Source organism: Phalaenopsis equestris, unplaced genomic scaffold (genome assembly GCF_001263595.1).
Source record: "Phalaenopsis equestris unplaced genomic scaffold, ASM126359v1 Scaffold000002, whole genome shotgun sequence".
Lineage (NCBI taxonomy): Eukaryota > Viridiplantae > Streptophyta > Magnoliopsida > Asparagales > Orchidaceae > Phalaenopsis > Phalaenopsis equestris.
The window spans coordinates 16,567,883-16,577,529 of record NW_018164444.1 but is presented as its reverse complement, the minus strand read 5'-3'; the positions used below and the strand labels follow the sequence as shown (position 1 = coordinate 16,577,529).

General features: G+C 40.5%; 1 protein-coding gene across 5 annotated transcripts in view; it reads right to left on the bottom strand.

Annotated features, from left to right (window-relative positions):
- The window catches only part of LOC110022007 (histone-lysine N-methyltransferase, H3 lysine-9 specific SUVH6-like), a 31,631-nt gene that overhangs the window by 1,966 nt on the left and 20,018 nt on the right, over positions 1-9,647 (bottom strand). Inside the window, exons 2-3 of one of the 5 annotated variants that reach the window (XM_020720788.1) lie at positions 9,257-9,470; positions 3,574-3,840 (exon numbers count right to left, since the gene is read on the bottom strand). The gene's annotated coding sequence lies outside the window, so the exon portion shown is untranslated. Of the gene's footprint in view, positions 1-3,573; positions 3,841-8,793; positions 9,471-9,647 lie in introns of those variants that run through there. The other 4 variants (XM_020720781.1, XM_020720797.1, XM_020720773.1 and 1 more) reach the window with 4 other exon arrangements.

The window sequence follows — 9,647 nt, the reverse complement described above, 5'->3', positions numbered from 1 at the left end:
ATACCTATAATAGTTATATTATATTATTCATCTTAATGTGTTTGACTATGAGATGGTGGGTTTTTGGAATTTCAACCATTTTTCTTCACATCCTAAAGTTATTAGGGGTATTTGCATACATACTGCTCGATTTCTATATATATATATATATATATATAAAGATTGGTCAGAGACTATTATATGAGTCTCTCGAACAATCTCATGTGCCTAAGAATTTTCATTCGCACATATATAGGATTGAACCCATGACCTCAGAGGTCTTATAAACTGTCAACCAAAGAGTCACGGAAAGCGACATAATTTCTATATATTTACATACATAATACCCAAATTATTGTTTGCAGTTACAATACCCATGTCTTTTGTATCACACAAAAAAAAAAATTCATTATTTTAACTTCTAAGTAGCCTACACAATAAGAGTATTAAATTAAGTACAATCAAGAAGCTCTTCATTAAAGTATCTGCCTCATTTTAGTATGATATGTTGTGTTTTTAAATTGGATGCTTGTTTTCATGCTTTAGGAGGATTAGGGGTGTAACAATGACTCATGAGCTTGCTCAAGCTCGGCTTGGTAAATGACTCGAGTTAAGTTTGATGAGCTAACAAGCCAAGCTCAAGCCAATCCCTATTTGGCTCATTGGCTTGTTTACAAAATATTTAATATAAAAAGTCCTCAAAATATATTAGATTAAAATTTTTATTTTTACAATATTAAAAATATTTATAAAAAAATAGTTTTTAATATTTTATATCAAGTAACTTCCTACCAATTAAAAATGGATGAAGGTGAATGGTTAATTTGTAAATAGCAAGCTTCGGGTGGTTTGTATGTTATTGCCCCCAAGTTAAAAACCTGGTCAAATCAACAAACTCGACCACTTCAACCATGAACCGACATTCAACCAATTCAATCCACATTCAAAACCATTTGGCTCCAAAATCAAATCAAAGCGGACAAAACAATTGGCTAAACCAATGAAAAAAATTAAAATTTGCATATCTTAATCAATTTTTAATCATTTATTTTAAATTAGTATAGATCAATTGGACTAAGTAAATTCATTTGAGTTTCTAAACCCTAACACTTAACCCTTAGACTCCTAAAATATTTATATTATATTCATTTAAATGATTTCACAAATATTTATTTTATTTTTTTTATTAAAAATATCAATGTTTTGAACTGATAATATTTTTTTTTATTTTATATTATTTTCACATATTTAAGTAGTTATCATGCCATATAAATAATATTTAACTACTCTTAGTATTTATTACATCATTTATGTTAAATGCATGTGTTATATTTACACTTTAAAACATTAGTGTCATAAGCCTACACAAGAAAAAGTTCATTTTACCTTTAAAAGGATAATGATGGTTATAACTTTTAATGCAATGTTAAAGATTTAAATGATATGTATCTTATTAAAAGAATTTGGGTGTTAGATTGTATCCCTCCCACCCTACTATTATTTTAGAAGGCCCACCCTCAACTTTTTTTTTCGATAATGGTGAACCCGAAGGGCAATATGCACGATTAGAAACATGTGACATCACGATGGGATATTACACCCAGAACCACTATCCCTCTTATAACTTTAGAAGGATACAAAATCTTGCCCTAACTCAGCTTTCATAAATGATTGAGATTTAAAATACATCCTCCTCATTAAAAATATATAATGTCATAACTGGTTTTCCATTCATTTTTCTCTTTTTTCTATTTTTAAAAGGAGCCGCCAACTTGTCGATCGTCGTATACTTCCCACATTCAAATAAATCTCCCTCACGAACCATATAAATGATTCGAAGATGAGAGGAATCGAATAAGAAGGGACATGTGACAAAGAGACAAACAAGAAAAAAAGTAAAACGTGGAGAGTCTACGTGCGATAAACCTCGCAAGGATAGGTTAAGAATGTCCGCCCAAACAAGATCGGGCGGAGGCAACTTAAACCAATATCCGCGAAAGAAGTATCCACATAGACTACCCATAACCAGAGAGTCAGGTGTATGTACTTGTTCTGGGATCAAGAGCACTATCAGATGAACGTGTTCCTACTGGTTAATTACATCTTGGGGGATAGCCAAGAATACTCTCGATAAAAGAAGTTTCACTTCATATTATCATAGACCTAGGGTATAGGCAACCAAAGGAAGGTTATTCCGTGTGGGAACAGTCCCAATGTTTCAAAGCTCACGCTAAACAATCGGGCAAAGAATGAGTCTCTCACATCCCAGAATGGGTAGCGGCTTACCGGCACATGGGGCCCACGAAATAACCTAAATCATCTTAACGGTGATATCCCAATACGTCAAAGCACATTCGGGCCAAAGGGTAGAGGACAAATCGTCGTATCCAAAATGGGCGGCAGCTCATCGGCACCGGGTCGTCAAGGTGATGTCAACGAGGTCAAGGAGCGATAGGGTTCAAAGGGACTCAATAAAAAGGAAGGTAGAATAATCATAAAAGGTAGAGGTAATTGGGTCGAGGTACCAGGGACCCGTCATACACAGCTACTAGGACCCTAAGTCTACCTGGTCGTGAAGGTAGTCGACCCAACACGTCCTGAAATCCCTGGTCAGCAATCTGTGAATTGCATCATCCACGGGAACATCAGTAGCCCTAAGGTCAAAGTAATGAAACTTTATCCTATGACTACAAGTTGGAGCTCCAAGAGGTGGGATTTATACCTGCTGGAATAGCAATGATGCCTCAGAAAAGAAAGAGAAAGTGGAGGTTCAGCTACAAAGCTGGAAATACTCCAACAAAAGGACTTACAACCCGCCTGGGTCGGGGAGCCTTCTAACACCCTAGGCGCACTAGACAACCACTTATATGAAGGTATGTTGGGCCAGTCAGGTTGGAAAAGTACGGGGACTCCTCCTCGAGACATGCAAACATGAATGCAATTATCTAGAAAGATCCTAAGTATTGTGGAGAGTCTATTAATATATGCAAGAAAGTAAATGTTGCAATTTTTAAATCCTGAATATTTTAATCCACAATTTTAATTATCTTGAAGATTTTATTTAGAATTTTGTAGAAAATTAAAATTTTACAAAAGGACTTACAACCCGCCTGGGTCGGGGAGCCTTCTAACACCCTAGGCGCACTAGACAACCACTTATATGAAGGTATGTTGGGCCAGTCAGGTTGGAAAAGTACGGGGACTCCTCCTCGAGACATGCAAACATGAATGCAATTATCTAGAAAGATCCTAAGTATTGTGGAGAGTCTATTAATATATGCAAGAAAGTAAATGTTGCAATTTTTAAATCCTGAATATTTTAATCCACAATTTTAATTATCTTGAAGATTTTATTTAGAATTTTGTAGAAAATTAAAATTTTAGGGTCCTTAATGAGCCTATGTTGTATCACGAAATCCCAGATAAAACACAGAAAGAAAACAAGAAAAACACATGCAAGTACAGACATGCAACATGATGCAAAAATAAAGCAAAGCAAGTCAAACCAAAATAATAAATAGGCCGGTGTCGCTGGGTCGGCAACATATCCCAGAAAAGAAAAAGGGCGGTCGGACTCCGCATATACATGCCCGGTCCTAATTCTATACATCAATATAAATGCAAAATTAAGATACGGGGCACGAGCATCTGCTTCTGGTGCCCTCCACATGGTTCCCGTGCTAACGTCTCTGAACCCGTGCCCGTATCTTATTTCTGCTACAAGACTCCTAGACTCCAAAAAAAATACATCGAGAAAAGGAAAAGACTCAATCCTGCATGAAAACAAATGTTAGCGGGAAAACTCACATAGACATAATGTATCGTGAGTCATGCCTTAAAAGTGGGGGGAGCTAATAGCACCTGCAACCAAAAGGGTCAGAAATCATTACTTGCTCCCCCAATAGCGGTACATGTGTGTGTATGAAAATAGACATGGCTCCCTACAGAAGAACGCCCTAACACACTACCATACATATGCAACATGTAGTCACATCACAAGCATAATGCAAAAGAAAGATATCTGGCTAGGGCAACCAATCCAGCAGAGAACAATAGCCAGATATCAAAAAGACTACCTAGCACCCTAAATCCTAGCCTAGCACACAATCTAACGAAAAATGCATCAACCTAGTATCTAAGTGCGGGGTAAGTTTTGGTATGATATGACTTTGAGGAGGTCACTTTACTGGCCCCATCCTAAGGATCCAAAAAAATCTAAAGAGTGTCACAAAAGGGAATGACACTAGTTAGATTCATTGGATTCTTAGCACAGTCATACTCATGTCAGTTCCGATGACTTAACTCGCATTGTTCACTGGGATCAACCCAACAAACAATGCTCGTTAAGACATCGCGACCAACACAGGGTCACTCTCCTAACGAATCTGGCTCGCTATCCATGCAAATATGCAAATGCAAATGCTAATGCAGGAAATCAAAATATATAAGTAGTGATAAAGAGTATGTCATGAAGGCAGTGACTCGTAGGAATGGGCATGTCGTAGTGGCAGGGGCCCGAAAAGGAGGTATTCCGGTAAGGTTGTGACCCAAAAATAGGCATGTCGTAGCGGCAGGGGCCCGAAAAGAGAGCAACACGAGAGAGGGGTAAGGCAGTGACCAGAAGGTAGGCATGTCATAGTGGCGGGGGCCCGAAAAGAGGGTACGTTGGTAAGGCAGTGACCCGAAGGTGGGCATGCCGTGACGGCAGCGACCCAAAAATAGAGTATACTGGTAAGACAGTGACCCGAAGGAATGCAACACAAGTAGATGGTATCAATTATGCAGACAAAAATGTACATACACATACATAACATGCAAAGGAGCAAGTGGTAGGTCGATCGGGATGGAACATCCAGTCAAACAAAAGTGTTGTGCCAACCGGGCCGGGGTAGCCAGCTGAAACACAAGTGATGTGATTGGTTCGGGATAACCGACCGAGGCATAAGTGGTGTCAGTGCAGGTGTCAGTGCAAGTGCAACGTGTAAATGCAATGTGCAAGGTGCAGAGTGCAAGTGCAAATGCAAGATGTAGAGTGCAGGTGCAAGTGCGATATATGACATACAATATGTAACATGCAAGATCTGCACATGCAAACAAAGAGGTGCATATGACCACATATGATAGCGAGTCACGCTCGTACTAACGACCTCACCTAGGAAACCTAAGGTTTATACCCTTGGATATGCGACACCGTCGCCTCTTGTTTTGGTGAGGGAATGTGGGGAGTTTTCTCTCCGGATCTCCGAAGGGAAAACTCTCCAGGCGTCGGGAAATGTGCTAGCTACAACACGTTTACCATTTCACAAACTCCTCCAGACTTTGCAAAGCGAGCCAGCTACGAAGCTTCTCTCGCTTTGCCAAGTCCGACTTCCTAGCTTCTCCAAGTAAAGCTGGGGAAACCCAAAGCAAGGGGAGTGAGGGACTCCGACCCATCGAGACTTGTGCTAAGGCTCACAACAAATGGGAGACACTCGGCTCTACGGAGGGCGTTTGGTTACGCACAGGAAGTCCTAACCTAAAGGCTAGCTGTAGGAAATCGACGATCTATCAAGCATGCACGTCGTCGCGCCGACCTATGCCGGCGCACTCACCCCGTGTGGGTGATCGAACCCACACGCCTAGACACCACTAAACCTAGGGCTAGCTAAGACTTTACTAGGACTTTAGGGGATCTCACCACCGCGAAGGTTGCAGGCATGTTCTCTTTATTTTCTCCTTTACTTGCTCCAAGCCGTCGAAGTCCAGTCCACGCTTCAGTGTGTCTCGCAATGAATCATGCAACGAGAAGAATAGGAGATAGGAATCAGTGAGGTATGTGAAGTACCAAAAATAAATGATTTAGCATATAAAACATATGCAACACTAAAGAAAAGGAACCTTCGCGAGAGAGAATCGCTCGACAACGATGAAGGAGGTGAACTAACAAGGATGCCGGCGAAAAAGAGCGACGGCGGAGGCTTTTCATGCGAGTTGGAGGACTTAGTTTGTCGGCGGTGCGCACCGGGAGCGAAGGAAACGTGGAGGAGAGCCCAAAAAAATTGACGTCTTTCTTCGCCATTTTACTCCAACGAAAACACAACACCGACAAGGTAAAAGCCAGCGAGGTGAATGAAATCTGGCGAGGCTGGCGGGTTATCCGAGAAAAAGAAGAAAAAGAAGATGAAGAAGAAAGAGAAGATGAAGAAGAAAGAGAGGCGAAAAAGAAGAAGAGGAAGAAGAAGAAGAAGAAAAATTAGGAGAAGAAGAAGAAGAGGAAGAAGAAGAGGAAGAAGAAGAAATAGAAGAAGAGGAAGAGGAAGATCGGCGACCGAGGAAGAAGGATCCGAGCGGTTCTTCTCCGTCGCGAATGGGGAGGGGGGAATCGTGATTTCGGAGGCTGCGATTCAGAGGAGGCCGGCGTTCCGGCTGGGGGCTTCGGCGGCGCAGAGGAGAACTTCGGCGTCGGTGTTCGCTGGCGACCGGGAGCTCGGATCGGTTTTCGCGAGGCGGTTCGGGGAGGAATCGCGTGCGTTCGATAAAATGGCAGAGGAGCGTGAGATAGAGGGAGAGATAGAGGGAGAGATAGAGGTTTTATATATAATAATAATATACATTATATTAAATTATAATAGTAGTTATTATTATATTATTATAATTATCCTCCGTACACGTTCTCGCGGCGAAAATCGACGTTCCAGACGCATTGGCGTTTCATCATTCGGGGTCGTTTGGGCCATTTTTTCCACGATTGTGCCCAAAATGATAATTCACACATTTTTACCCCGCCCACGAAGACGTAGCGAAGTGAACATCCCCCGTAAGTGAAATCGACATTCCGGACGCACTCGTGTGGTCCGTTTCTTTGTTTGGGGTCATATGAACAAGCTCGCTGGTTCTCAGGTCAATTTAAGCCAAATTCGTGCATGACACGATAACTAATTTTCGCCGATCACAGGTGGACACCCTACACCTATGATATCCAAAAATTGATGCCAACAATAACTTAAGAGTTTGATATTCAAATATTTAGCAGTTTAATTTCATAATTACATGAAAATATATGCATAAATAAGATCTATTTTATTTGGAAAATTTGCATACCACACAATACTTTTATTTATTTAGATAACTAACATACAAAGTTAGATAATCGGTGTCATCAACTTATGCACGAAAATATGTATTTCAAAAGTTAGTGATCGTAACAATTTTTTTATGTGATATAAAAGAATTGAATGGCATGCGTGTAAATATAATTGTTAGATGTGTAATTCATAAGAATCAATTAGTAATTATGTAAATGACCCAAAGTATTTTTAAAAGATTAGTAATAATTGCTACGCTATCAAAAAAATTATCAGCTTGCATAAATCTCAAAGTATTTCGTGAATCTCGATGCAACTTTTTGAGCAAGAAATAATCATATTTGATTAAAAATCATTCAGAACTTCGATTTTAACAAACTTATGGTGAAACTATTTAGCTCGACGAGACGGACCCAATAATGCCAAAATTGGTCCAATCCGAGTCAAATTAAGCCAAGATCAAGTAGTTAACCCACTTTTAAAGCTTTCTGCGCATAATTGAAGATCAAACAGATTCCAAATTTGACAAGTTGAATTGAGCATCTTGGTGAGACAAATCCAACAAGTCTAAAATCGCTTAATTTTGAAATGTGGAGCTACAGTCCAGCATTGCTACTTTACCGTAGATTCGGCGAATACCTCCCACTTTTGCAGTTGTCAATCAGCATCAACCACTATCTGCCACCACAAGCTCCTTGCAACGAAGTCTCTTGTGGAGTCACAAAGTGCATTATGGAATCCCAACATACGTTTAGAATGGTGAAGCGCCCGGTGGAGCAATATGTCGTCCAGTACAACGTACAATGACACACCTCGAAGACGGTGTTAACAATGCACCCCGAAGACGATGCAACAACACATCCTGATGACAATGTAGCAACACACCACACATATAGTGCAAAGACACCTCCCAAATACGGTGAAACAATACATCCCGAAGGCGGTGACTTTCTCCGACTCCTTAAGCTCTCCTCATAACTCACCATTGCGGCTAGCTCCCGACTCCTAGCCATGCGACCTACAAACATCATCACAACGCATCACTACAACCTACATGGCTTACAGCTAATCCAGCTCCCGACTCATGCCCTTATGGCTTACAGACGACATCATAGCTCACCAATATAGCTTATATAACCAACTATAACATATGTGGCTCACAGCTTGTGCTGCTACCAACTCCAGTCCCTTGCAGCTTTCGGACTTCATCACAGCTCACCACTACGGCCTACATGGCTCACAACTGGTGCTGCTCCCGGCTCTAGCTTCTGCAACCTACAGACATCATCACAGCTCATCACTATGGTCTGCGTTACCAACTACGATCTAGGTGACTTACAACTCATGCAGCTCTTGACTCATGCCCCTGTGGCCTACGGACATTATCACAACTCATCATTATAGACTATGTGGTTCACAAGTTCTGCAACTTCTTAATACAACAGATGCATCCAACGAACACTGAAGCAACCATATGCGGCCCACAAAATAACTACTAGCATGGCTTTTAAATACGACATATACGACAAGTTAGCAATACGGCCACCGTCTACAACATTCACGACAGACTATTGTTTACATAGCAATCGCCTACAACCCTTGCAACGTGTTATCACCGAGAACTATATTCATTACAGACAGACTACGACTATTATCGACCAACTTTAAAACTCCGTCATCTCTAAGTAAGAAGAAGAGTAAATCTATGTACTGATCATTTACAGCGGAAAATTTCAATGGGGCTAGGCCAATGATTTTTTTTCGCTTTCTCCAGGGTTTTAAACACAAAAATTGATGGGTTTCCTCCTGCTTATCTTTAATTACACGAGTGTGTGTTTGATTTTTGTAAAATGCTGATACAATAATTCATTACTTTGCCGCATCAAACCTTCTTCGTGTGTGTGTTCGCGCGCATACACTTATATGCGTGTGCGTGCGCTCGTGTGTGTATAGAGAGTGGGTGTGCGTGGCGCGCACTTATATGCGTGTGTGTGCGCTCGTGTGTGTATAGATAGTGGGTGTGCGTGTGTGAAATATATATCTAGAATGGTTAAACAAAATAACCAATTTTCCATTAAAGATTCCAAAAAAAAAAATGCCATTCTATAAGCCTGAAGCAGCAAGCAAAGCTTCAAAAACTACAAATCCTGTCACAAAAAAGCCCCAAACAAGAAATAAAATAAAATAAAATAAAAAGGTAAGAAAGGCCGTACCAAACAGTGCTGCTCGCCAAGATTCCAGCAGCCCCAACAACACCTTCCCCATCAGGAAATCAGCTCCCATTCGCAACCACCAACACACCCGCGTCCAGAGCAGCTGGCTTTCATTTTCTCCAATTCCACTTCAAAATGTGATCCACATCGATCAACGGTAATCCTCATATTAATATCAATTTAGCATCTCTAAACACTGTTAGTAAATCCTGCTCTGAAACACACCAAAAAAAAAAAGAAAGCTGAATATTACAGCAGAAGATCCATAAAATTCACATCACCAAACTAAAAACAAAGGATAAGTACGTACAGACCATCCGAAACATTGATATTTATAAATACCACCCGGGTGATTTTTTTGAACTACCAAATCAATGTATTCATGCATGGC